The sequence below is a fragment of the Rhineura floridana genome, chromosome 1, assembly GCF_030035675.1.
Source record: "Rhineura floridana isolate rRhiFlo1 chromosome 1, rRhiFlo1.hap2, whole genome shotgun sequence".
NCBI classification, from domain to species: domain Eukaryota; kingdom Metazoa; phylum Chordata; class Lepidosauria; order Squamata; family Rhineuridae; genus Rhineura; species Rhineura floridana.
Genome location: NC_084480.1, coordinates 223,203,752 through 223,216,559, shown reverse-complemented (window position 1 = coordinate 223,216,559; position 12,808 = coordinate 223,203,752). Strand labels below are relative to the sequence as shown.

The 12,808-nt window shown below is 42.0% G+C and overlaps 1 long non-coding RNA gene across 1 annotated transcript in view; it reads right to left on the bottom strand.

Moving 5' to 3' along the window:
- LOC133368077 (uncharacterized) overlaps positions 1 to 10,731 on the bottom strand; it is a 152,072-nt gene extending 141,341 nt beyond the window's left edge. Inside the window, exon 1 of the long non-coding RNA XR_009758584.1 lies at positions 10,674 to 10,731. This is a non-coding gene — a long non-coding RNA (uncharacterized LOC133368077). The remainder of the gene's footprint in view (positions 1 to 10,673) is intronic.
- Between the last annotated feature and the right edge of the window lie 2,077 nt (positions 10,732 to 12,808).

The window sequence follows — 12,808 nt, the reverse complement described above, 5'->3', positions numbered from 1 at the left end:
TTACAGGCCACTAGTCCTGTGCTTTTAAGAGTCATTTGATCTGCAGACATTAGAAGATGGCATTGCTCATCTCCATGCCATCTGATAACTGCTGAATATGAACCTGCAATTAAAGGCAGAACAACAAGCCAGGCCAGTTTTTCTTCTGGGCAGTTGGCAATCTTAGCTATAAAGGTATCATAAAAATAAGGTTGAGTCATAAGCCCGTTTCCTATGTCAGTTGCTCTATTTACAGTTGGTAAAAATGGAGGGGACAGTTTTCAGGAGAAAGAGAGGAACTCACTGTAGCAGTTCTCCTTAATTTCCCCCCAGAATGCCCCTGGGAATTGCTGTGATGACCCCCACTGCCACAAAACTGGTGGTAAAGGTGGAAAGGTGAAGTAGGCTAAAAAGGTAATTCCTCCCATTTCTTCTGCTGACCCTATCCAAAATTATTCAGTTTAGCTGTCAATAAGGAAATAAGTTATTTAGAATATTTTTATTTAGTTATTTTAACTGACCCTCTTGCAAATTGTAGCAGTATGATGAGATCCTTACTAAGTTCCCACTCTTGAATGCAGACAGATTGGTTATAGATCACCCAGTGTTGTAGAACTTGGGGCTTCAAGTCTCTGTAACTTCCCTACTTAACATTCAACACAGAAGGAGAGGATCTGACTGTAAAACCTGGCTCTGAAAACCCACTGACAACTCCTGCCCTCCAATAAATGATCCAGAGCTTCTCCACATCAGGATGGAAATGTGTTAGGCACTAAAAACCACTGCTTGCATGACATCATTCCATAACAGATTACACTGTAATGTTAGGAATGTAATCATTAGCATTTAAACATGCATAAAATTTAATTAACCTACTTACCAGTTTGTTTAGAACTTTTGAAGGGCTACCTAGAGTCCTCTCTAAGCATTTTATTGCAGAGTTTTTGGAAAGCTCACAAAAGAGAGAAGTTCACTGGGATTTTTCTCCCTAAAGCTGATGAGCCATGACAGATGAGCAGATGACCCGAGTTAATTATTATTGAATTCGTTATTACTGCTTTGTTGTCACCCAGCTCAGCCAGGGTAAAATGATGACAGTAGGTATCTCATTAAAACAGCTGTTTCAATTATGTAGCGGCAAATATTTAAAAAGCGGGCCTTCCAAGTTGAAAGCTGTTAGCAAAGTTTGTTTGTGTGAGCAGTGCCAAGAATCTTTGATCAAAAAAAGAGAAGGGGAAAAAACAGGAGGGAGGGGACTAGGTAAATTAAGAGAATGTCCATCTTTAATGATCTAGGGTGGGCTAGGCACAATATGCTACCATGCATCATACAAGGCTGAATGTGAACATTTTGCAAATTACTACCCTTTGTACCAATGAACTTGCCTTACCTTTGCATGTATTTAATTTTGTTTGCATGAATTTAATTTTGTTTACATTGACATCTGCTACATTTGGACGGGGAGCAAAAAAAAAAAAGACAGTTTCCTTTCCACTCAGAGGATGTCATACCTCTGAATTTATTTTAGTCCCTTGTCATTCCCATTTGAGTCTCTCCAAGCATTAAAAGTTTCACTTGCTCCTTCCCCCCAAGACAAGCGCAAGTTACAATCTTTTGTCACTGTCACTGTGACCTTTGCTTAAAGCAGGCATTTGTTAGATAAAGATGTAAGTGCTTGGTAGTTTGTAGTTAGTCACGCCAAGCAGCCTATTTTTTCTCTATAACCTTACTCCACCCCACCCCATTTTGAGTACCACATGTCCATTATGAGAAGAGGTTAACATTTAAGGCTAATTTCAAAGAGATTTGCCTGGAACAGGTTCAGAGGAAGGCAACAAGGATGATCAGGGGAAGAGAAGACTGAGGGGAGGTATGATGGCACTCTTCAAGTACTTGAAAGGTTGTCACATACAGGAGAGCCAGGATTTCTTCTCAATCATCCCAGAATGTACGGACATGGAATAATAGACTTGAGTTACAGGAAACCAGATTTCAGCTGAATATTAGGAAAAACCTCCCAACTAATACGGCAGGTCGACAGTGGGACCAATGACCTAGGGAGATGGTGAGCTCTCCAACACCGGAGGCATTCAAGAGGCAGCTGGACAGCCACCTGTCGAGTATGTTTTAACTTGGATTCCTTCAGTGAGCAGGGAGTTGGACTCAATGGCCTTATAGGCCCTTCCAACTCTACTATTCTATGATTCTATAGTCCCATTTGAACCAACCTGAAGTGCAGAAACCGTGTTTAGGTACAAACTAAGTACAATTTCAATATGTTTATTTAATGCCAATTGTATCATACACATTATTTAACCCTAAATGGTGCCCAGGGGTGGTCAGGATGTCAAACTGACTGGAATGCTAACAAAATCACTACAGATGTGGGTGGACTGAATTCAGGATTTGTCTACAGATAGCTAAAAATGGAGGCTCCATATTCAAGGGACACAATAGCCCTATTCAGTCATTCTGAATACTGTTAAGTAAATGGGAGAGGAAAGAGTACAAGAGCTTGCTAGCTCCGGTTCCAGCTCTATCATGTTTGCAGTGGTGAAGTCTCTTGATCTTGTGGAAGCTACTGTGCATTTTGAAACCCTGGTAAATAAGGGGTCCAACACCTGGAGGGTGATATCAGTGGAGATAGGGAGGCAGAGCCAATGCACTTGTGTACACTCTCCCCTCCACACATGCTTACTTAAGGATCTGATTAGAAGATTCTGGATGCACATATCAAGGGATTGCTGTTTTCATGCTGGTTTTTCGGTGAGCTCCCCAAAGTTATCTTTTCTGGATACTTTGTAGAAGAGAATGCTGGACTAGATGGCCCTTTGATCTGGCTCATAAAAGCAATTATTATTATATTCTTATGCCCTGAATTCTATCCTTGACTTCTTCAAGCAGGTAGCAAAGAAGCTTGCTAATTAGGATGCTGAGCTAAATTCATTCTGAGGGCCACGTATGATAAGTTGTTCTTTCGGGAGTAACAAAGTATTTGTCCCCCATCTAGAATCTAGGAGTACTTCCCTTCAGTTCCACTTTTTGGTGACAAAGGGAAGGTTTACCATTATACCTCAACAGGACTAACAGAATTTAGTAACCTGCAATTATTACCAACACATACACACACAGATAGAGAGAGAGAGAGAGAGAGAGAGAGAGAGAGAGAGATGGTACTTCTGACATTTTTTCAGCTTTCTTCTTCTGACAGCTTCTTTAACATAGATCACCTACATTCTTCTAGTATAAAATTACTAAGATTTTAGATAATTGACATAGTAAGGGGGTGGGTTGCAGGGATCCTGATGGACTCCATAAGCAAACAGGCTACATCCAGGCAGTGTTTTCATTAAAAGGAAAGAGTGGGGAACTGGTCTCCTTACTTTTTAGGGCCCTTAGCTACTATTTTGAGGGCTGCATGGGGGTAGATTGGGGTAATTAAAGGGTGGGGCTTGTGAGTTTCATTAAGGATCCCCAACCTTCCCCCTATAACCCGAGTCCTAATTTCTGGTTCATAGTTGAGGGATAGAAATCTACATTACACTGGAGGCTCTGATGACCATTGGCCAGGACCCCATCTTCGAATAGGTTCCAGACTAAAGTCTGCATATTTTGTTTTATGGAACTTACTCTGTTTATTCTCAACAGAGTATAGATACATGTGGGTGCACCACACCCACAAGAATGGGAAAAAATATTCTTCTGAATTTAATGTAGAGGATTGATTTCTTCAGCTTCGTGCACATCTCCCAACATGCAGCCCTTAACCTTTAGTTCCTTAAGCCAAGCTCCAATTGTCAGCCCACGTCTCCTCATCCACTACAGCTTAAATTTGAATACCTCTCATTCTCAGTATTTTTCTTCCAGATGTGCGTACGGGGTCCCAAGATTAACCTTGTATCTGTATATGTGATTTTAAAAATACCAATCTGTTGCTGAGTTGCTCTATGATCTGTCTACTTCAATTGGTAACTTGAGTTCCAAGATGCTCTGTGTTCTCCATTCTATCATACAGAGAATCTAACATTTTTAATTTCTTCTTTTTACTTTTTGGCAGAAGTAGATAAAATTTGCAGTCTCAGAAGGCCCTACTCTGCCAAATCGAAGACAAATAGCTTTAGGCGATTTTGTGGGAGAAATAAAAGGGATTCACTTTCATCCATCATTCTTATTACAGCAACTAAAACTCCAAAATCTATATTAGTGGTGTATTTTTGAGAGAGAGTCTGTCACTTTATCTTTCATACCTTAAAATAATTAAGAGGTGGATGAATGGTGTGTATTCTTGCTTGTATATTTTTAAACACTAGCAGATTCACACTGGCCTTTTCCAATACTTATACTGAAAGGGGATTCATCAAAGCATTATTAATACTGCCTGAGAAGCGATGAAGAGCTTCAGATTTCTCCTCCCCAATCAGAGCAGTGGACAATTTTTTAAAAATTAAATTGTGCTTTTTTTAAAAAAAATCCCCATTCCTGTGCTTCAGCAAAAAAAAGGAAAGAAAGAAAGAAAGGAAAGGAAAGGAAAGGGGAAAGATCCAGAGCTCTTCAGTGCTCTGCAAATAGCATGTAGACAGCCTCACTTCTTGCAAAGTTCCTGGAGAGTATAGAAATACAGAGACACTGAAAAACAAAGAGATATAGTGTACAGATAGAGAGTACAGAAAAATAGAATGACATGGCACTTTTAAGGGGCCTTCATTTGACTCAGGAGGATCTTGACATTGTGGTTCAACTCTAGGAGGGGTAAAATCACCTTGAATCACCCCCTTGTTATTTGATCCCAGCACACAGCAGTTGCACACCTCTAGTCAATTCCATTGCCACATTTGCCCTATCTTAAATCAAACTAGCAGAAGCAGCTACTGTTGTGTACAAGACATAAAACAGAAGAAGATGATGGTCATAAGTATGGTGCTCACAGAAGACAGGGAATATCACTGTAAGACCATGCAGTCAGTATATACGTGGCATCACTGTGTGTCCATGCAGTATATAGGAATACATTCACTGTTTGTTCATATGTGTTTGCATATGTTTGTGTGTATATGTGAGGACAAATCTGTAAAAGGTTAGGAAGAAATAATTCCCTACCCTTTAGACTGCTGGAGGAGGAGCATTTAATATTTTTATTATTTTCTTATGTCCATTTATAGATTACTTATTGGGTGGAGAGCTTGAAGTAGTTTACAACAGATAAAAATATCTATAGAAATAGCTAGAAATAATACATAAACAATATCCATATCAATAAATACAACAGCAATATAAATAAAGTCAGAGAGCATTATAGTACAGCATTAGCACTGGAGCTGAGCTAGGGGAAAATGGCTTAATGCAGCAGAGGGGAGTGAGACAAGGTGGGGCAGGGAGGGGTGTGCTTTGTCCTCCTTGCTGGGCATTCCTTTGAATATGAAAAGTATACCCCACTTTTTAAAGGTGAATTGGCAAGTGTAGGGGAGGTGGTAGCTCCTTTTATTTGGGGTAAGCATTTCTCATTTTCTCTTCAGCCTTTTAGTGCCTAAGGTCACGGGATGCAGGGTTGGTAAGAGCATCCTTTGCTCTTGTTGACTGATATATGGCATCTGACTATATGGTATATTTTGCTTTTATATGTTGTTTACCACTTTTGAGGGCCTCTGGCTTGAAATGCTGGGTTGAAATTAACGTTAAAATGTTTTATCTACAACTGTTTTGGGGATGTTTTAATTTTTTTAATGCTTTTTGCTGTTGTTGTAAATGTGTTTGCCACCCTGGGCTGCTTTGGGAGGAAGGGTGGGATATTTTTTATTATTATGGTGGTGGTGGTTATATTTAACAAAATTTATCTACCATTTGATTGTGGGGAACCTCTAAGCGGTTTACAAAAAACATCTGAATTATCAATAAAACTAATAATTAAAAACATTTTGAAAAATGATTAAAACAGTAGACTAAAAAGAGATTAAAACACATCAGCATCTATGCATCTGGAAAGGCTTTTAAGTTAATGCTTGCTGAAACAAAATTTGGATCAAATTTATTTATTATTTATTACTTATTTATTATTTCAATTTATATACCGCCCTTAGCAGAATAGCTCTCAGGGCGGTGAACAAACAAGATAAAATACAATATATCATAATAAAAATCATAAAAACATATACAAACAAACAACAAAAAACACTACAAAAACACAATACGACAAAAATTAAAAATACGGATTAAAAGATTAAAATGGTTAAGAAAATTAAAATGCCTGGGAGCATAAAAAGGTCTTTACCTGGCGCCGAAAAGATAAAAGTGTAGGCGCCAGGCGTACCTCTTCGGGGAGGCTGTTCCACAACTCAGGGGCCACCACAGAAAAGGCCCTAGATCTAGTAACCACCCTCCGGGCTTCCCGATGGGTTGGTACCCGGAGGAGGGCCTTAGATTCTGAACGAAGTGAACGGGTAGGTTCGTATCGAGAGAGGCGTTCCACAAGGTACTGAGGTCCCACGCCGTGTAAGGCTTTATAGGTAAGAACCAGCACCTTGAATCTCGCCCGGAAGCAAATAGGAAGCCAGTGCAGGTGCGCCAAGACAGGTGTTATATGCGAAGACCGACTGGTCCTCGTCAGTAGTCTGGCAGCTGCGTTCTGCACCAGCTGAAGCTTCCGAATTGTCTTCAGGGGCAGCCCTACATAGAGCGCATTACAGTAATCCAATCTTGAAGTTACCAGAGCGTGAACAATGGAGGCGAGGTCATTCCTGTCCAGATAGGGGCGTAGTTGGGCTACCAGACGTAGATGGTAAAACGCATTCCGTGCCACCGAGGCCACTTGGGCCTCAAGAGACAGGGAAGAGTCGAGAAGAACCCCCAAACTACGTACCTGTTCCTTCAGGGGGAGTGTAACCCCATCCAGAACAGGGTTAACATCCACCATCTGAGCAGGGAAGGCATTCACCAACAATGTCTCGGTCTTGTCTGGATTGAGTCTCAGTTTATTAGCTCTCATCCAGTCCATTATCGCGGTCAGGCAACGGTTCAGCGCATCAACAGACTCACCTGAAGAAGATGAAAAGGAGAAATAGAGCTGCGTGTCATCAGCATACTGATGGCAACGCACTCCAAAACTCCTGATGACTGCACCCAGAGGCTGCATGTAGATGTTGAAAAGCATGGGGGACAAAACTGACCCCTGAGGGACTCCACAATGGAGAGTCCAGGGTGTCGAATGATGTTCCCCAAGCACTACCTTCTGGTGACGATCCGCGAAGTAGGAGCGGAACCACTGCCAAGCAGTGCCCCCAACACCCAACTCCGCGAGTCTCCTCAGAAGGATACCATGGTCGATGGTATCAAACGCCGCTGACAGATCAAGGAGAATCAACAGAGTCACACTCCCCCTGTCCCTCTCCCGACACAGGTCATCATACAGGGCGACCAACGCTGTTTCGGTGCCAAAACCGGGCCTGAAACCGGATTGAAACGGATCTAGATAATCAGTTTCATCCAAGAGTGCCTGGAGTTGGCTGGCAACCACCCGCTCCAAAACCTTGCCCAGCAAAGGGACATTCGCCACCGGTCTATAGTTGTTTAAATTATCTGGGTCCAAGGAGGGTTTCTTTAAAAGAGGTCTCACTACTGCCTCCTTGAGGCTACCAGGGACCACTCCCTCCCTCAAGGAGGCATTAACCACCTCCTTGGCCCAACCGGTGGTTCCAGCCCTGCCAGCTTTCACTAGCCAAGATGGGGAAGGATCCAGAACAGACGTGGTCGCCCGAACCATTCCAAGCACCTTGTCCACTTCCTCGAGCTGCACCAACTGAAACTCATCCAATAAAGAAAGACAAGGCCATGCTCCGGACACTTCAATGGATTCATCTGTCACAACATCAGAGTCAAGGTCCCTGCGGATACATGCAATCTTATCTTGAAAGTGTCCAGCAATTTCATTACAGCGGGTCTCAGATGTTTCCATAGTATCGTGGGGGCCAGAGTGTAAGAGCCCTCGCACGACTTTAAAAAGCTCCGCTGGGCGGCTTAAAGATGATCTAATAGAGGCAGCAAAATAGAGCTTCTTTGCTGTCCTTACCGCTTTTGTTTACAACTTATTGGTGGCACTTACCAAGGCATGATTGTATCCACTGGGAGTTTTCCTCCATCTGCACTCCAGCCTCCTCCTCTCATGTTTCATCGCTCTCAGCTCCGGGGTATACCACGGAGCTGTATGAGCTCTACAGCGAAGGGGGCGTGCGGGAGCGATCGTGTCAATAGCCCGGGTCATTTCTGTATTCCACAGTGTGACCAGGGCCTCGACAGGAGCACCAGTCCTATCAGCCGGAAAATCTCCCAGAGCCCTCTGAAAACCTACAGGATCCAAAGCAAAGCAAAGGATCCAAAGCAAGCAAAAAGTCATAGTGTCTTGTATAACCATTAGAAATTGAAAGCAACAACAGAAACATGGCTTTTCAGTTCAGTTATAATGTTTGTTTTCCTCTTTTTTTAAATAACTATTGCTTGAAAAGGGCTTGAATATGATTTTCCAGAAAAAATGCTTTAGAAAACCTTTATTTTTCTTTTTTGGTGAGAGCATCTTCTTGTTTGTTGTTATGTGCCTTCAAGACAATTATGATTTACGGCAACCCTATGAATCAGCGACCTCCAATAGCATCTGTTATAAACCATCCTGTTCAGATCTTGTAAGTTCAGGTCTGTGGCTTCCTTTATGGAATCAATCCATCTCTTGTTTGCCCTTCCTCTCTTTCTGTTTTTCCCAGCATTATTGTCTTTTCTAGTGAATCATGTCTTCTCATGATGTGTCCAAAGTATGATAACCTCAGTTTTATAATTTTAGCTTCTAGTGATAGTTCTGGTTTAATTTGTTCTAACACCCAATTAGGATCATCTTAAAGAAAACGTTTAAAAACTATGAAAGATGCTTAACTAATCTCTAATTACTACAATATGTTCAGTGATGAATATCCTCCTCTTTTTCATTTCAGTAGATAAAATTAACCAAAAAATGGGATTGAAAGGGACACAGGGGGAAAAAATGGGTCGGGGGAGGAAATGCATCCCCACAGTGCAACATAGCCAGTCAGGAAACATCTCAAGCACACTGTGGAGAAAGCAGAATTGGACCTATTGGCATGCCTCTACACTGCCATTAGTCACATCCTTCTAGCCTTAAGTGTCTGTATTGGGAGGAGGGCAAAGGGTGCTAGGGTCTCAATCTGGATTGGGGACTGAATTGTCTATTTATATAAAAAAATTCTCATAAGGGCAGAACTATATGACTAATATCACATGTAGCTTGGCCCAAAGTTCTGTACACGTCTGTACTGAACACATGGACAGAGAGAGCTGCCAGCCATGCCTCCAACATCTACAGCAGAAGGTGGGTGAACACCAGCGGTAACGCACGGGAGGGCAGCACCAGGGCCGTATTCAGTGCCGGTCCAATGTCGGAGTGCAGAACAACAGCAGCAGCAGGGCCGGGCAAGAAGCAATGTCGGCGTAGTCTGGGGGCCGGGCAAGTCAGGTCCGGAGTGGTCCAGGATCAAGCCTGGAGTAGGGTTACCAGGTCAGAAGCATCCCAAACCCTGACATCTCAGGAGTGGGGCCTAGTGATGTGATGGGGCAGGCCTTCAGAGCCGGCTGCATCCTATGCGGAGGGTGAGGAACAACTTCTTCCTCCTCCCCCCATTATGGTATGAAACTGGTTCTGAAGACGTGTGTGTGTGTGTGTGTGTGTGTGTGTGTGTGTGTGTGTGTGTGTGTGCACAACATCTAGTATTGTAGTATTTTAGTATTTGTATTTAATGTTTGTAAAGATAGTTATATGTTTTATCTTTTTTTCTCTAATTACTTTTTATTTGTATTTAATATCGGTTTATTATGTTAATCTCACTTTTGTTGTATGTTTAAATTGTCGATTTGATGATCAGGTGGTTTTTAAATTGAATGTAAATATATTTTTTTTATCCAATGTACACCGCCCAGAGAGCCTTGCTATGGGCCGTATAAAAATTGAATTAAATAATAATAATAATAATAACAGAGCTTTGCTTGCATAGAGCTGTATGTGCATAGGTTCCTTCATGACTATGTTATGAAGGTTTGATAAATGTAATATTACTATCCTCATATCAAGTCAAACCACAGGCCAGACGTTGGTTTTGTTTCCCTTCTGACACTGTCAGATTTGTCTACATGCCACCATGACATCTTATTCACTTCATGATCAATGCAGAAAAGTGAAGAATATAAGAAATGAAAAAAAATTATTGTCACAAACATAGGGGCTTGGGGGGCATTTCCTACTCTTTGAAATACCAATTTCCACCTCAAAACTGTTTGATTCCAAACATGCTGTTGAGCACCAGGAAGTACGATGTATTCTGAACATTGAGTCAAATTGTACCTATATCTTTATGAATTGCTAGTGGGTCAACAACACCCTTCACACAATTTTCTCTTTGCTGGAGTGCCAACCTTTGTTTTAGCCACATACACTATGGTTTCCAAATTCATTCACAACATTTTCCTTCTTCCCACCTCCATTTCGCAACTCCCTTGACAATTTACTATCCCATGAAGGCAAGCATTCATGGAGGCCCTCCATTACCATCTCATTGGAAGATGAGTGCTTTATAAAACCATAGGCAAGCACATATATTGAGGAAAGGGCATAACACATGCAGATTTGGCATGGGTTTTGTAATTACCTGTGCGTTGTTCAAGGAATGCCAGTAGTACAGGGAATGAAGGAAGCTGCAGCTGTTTGGCCCCAGGTGACCTTAAAAACGGTGGTGCATTGCATTGCAGGATCCTATTAATAATTAAACTATCTGTCACTTACCAACAACATACATTCCAAATTGAATTTAGTCAAAAGGGGGGAAAAGATCATTTGGGACTGAATTAGCGAGTGTTGGAGAGAAATAAATAATAATCAAACATCTGTGTTCTAAATAGTACGTGCTTTATCAGACAAACAACTGTTACCTTCTCATTGTATAAAATTGCTTGGGGAAAACACCGTAGCTGGAAAGCAAAGTGTCTGTTAGGAAAGGCGGAGGGAAAAGTTTGTTAACGAGCCAGGAAGTGATTGAAACTTGCCATGTGGCTATATTGCCTTTATTCCCCTAAGCATTTCTGTTAGCAGGATAAACATGTTTGGTTTTGTGTTATAGTCAGTGAACGATACCAAAGCTCATAATGGCCGGTAGTAGGCATTTATAGCTCCAAAACTAACCACTTTTAATCTATTAATGTCGGAGCTACATTAGGGCATTTCATTTTTAAGATGTTTTCATTTATGTTATTGCCATTGTTTTTGCTGCTATTTATAGTTAACAAATGTATCCTAATTGAAAGCTGGCTGGAATATTTTAAAGAAATGTTTGTTTGTTTGTTTATTTATTTATTTAAAATATTTCTATTCTGCCCTTCTACCCTATAATAGGGCATTCAGGCGGCTTACAATACAATTGAACATGTACATGATAAAATTGTACACGATAAAGATCATAAAAACATTAAAATAAATTAAAATACATAAAATGCAATTAAAATACATAAAATACAATATATATATATATATATATACACACAGACACATACATACAGATATACATATATATAGGGAGTGGTAATGAAGGGACTACAGAGGTACAAATTAACATAAAAGGCATAAAGTCAGTGTCAGGCTGTACCCTCAGACCCTCCCAAAGGCTCTCTGGAACAAGATCATTTTCAGAAGTCTCCGGAAAACCATCAGGGAGGGAGCAGAGCGGGCTTCTTGGGGTAGGGTATCCCAAAGCTTGGGGGCCACAGCTGAAAAGGCTCTCTCCCGCGTGCCTGTCAGTCTAACATCTTTCATTCCAGGCATGCAGAGCAGACTAGAGGCAGATGATCTTAAATCCCAGGCAGGTACATATGGGCGTAAGCAGTCCCTCAGGTCCAAGGCTCTTTAGGGCTTTAAAGGTCAGAACCAGCACTTTGAATTCGGCCCGGAAACAAATTGGGAGCCAGTGGAGTCAATAAAGCACAGGGGTGATATTCTCCCTGCACCATGCTCCTGTTAACATTCTGGCTGCTGCGTTTTGAACCAACTGTAACTTCTGAACCATTTTCAAAGGCAGTCCCACATAGAGTGCTTTAAAGTAATCAAGCCTTTACGGTAATCATGCATGTGTCACTGAAGCCAAGTCAACTGTTTTTTATAATAGGTACCTAAATAAGCAGGACTTTCATATTCTGAACCAGGGCCGGCCCCAGACATGCTGCGGCCCTTGGGCACAAGCCTGCCCCAGGCCCTAGTGCTCCCCTTCCGTGATTCATGGCAGGATCGCTGCCGCAGATCACATGCCCCGCCATTCCCTTGCTTAACCTACCATTCTCATATGTTCTGCGATTGCCCTTAACAAAGATGGCGGCTGAGGTTTCCCTAAGGGGCTGAAGCCTCTGCCGCCATCTTGGTTTATGGCAGGGATGTGCGTGCACAGCACGCATGTGTGCCATCAGCCAAGACGGCAGCAGAGGCTTCAGTCCCTTAGGGAAACCTCAGCCACCATCTTTGTTAAGGGCAGAGCTGCATGTGCAACCACAGAACAAGGTAGGTTAAGCAAGGGAATGGGGGCACTCTGAAGCTCTCGCCATGCGATCTGCAGCAGGGGACCAGAGGGGCCCCTCAAGTCCCCCACCTAGTTGCCCTTTAGAACCGGCCCTGTTCTGAACTGAAGGCAAATTCAACACCTACAAAATTTATAGGAACATAGGAAGCTGTCTTACATCGAGTCAGACCATTGATCCACTAGTCCAGTATTGCCTACACCAGCCTTTCCCAATTAGTGGGCCA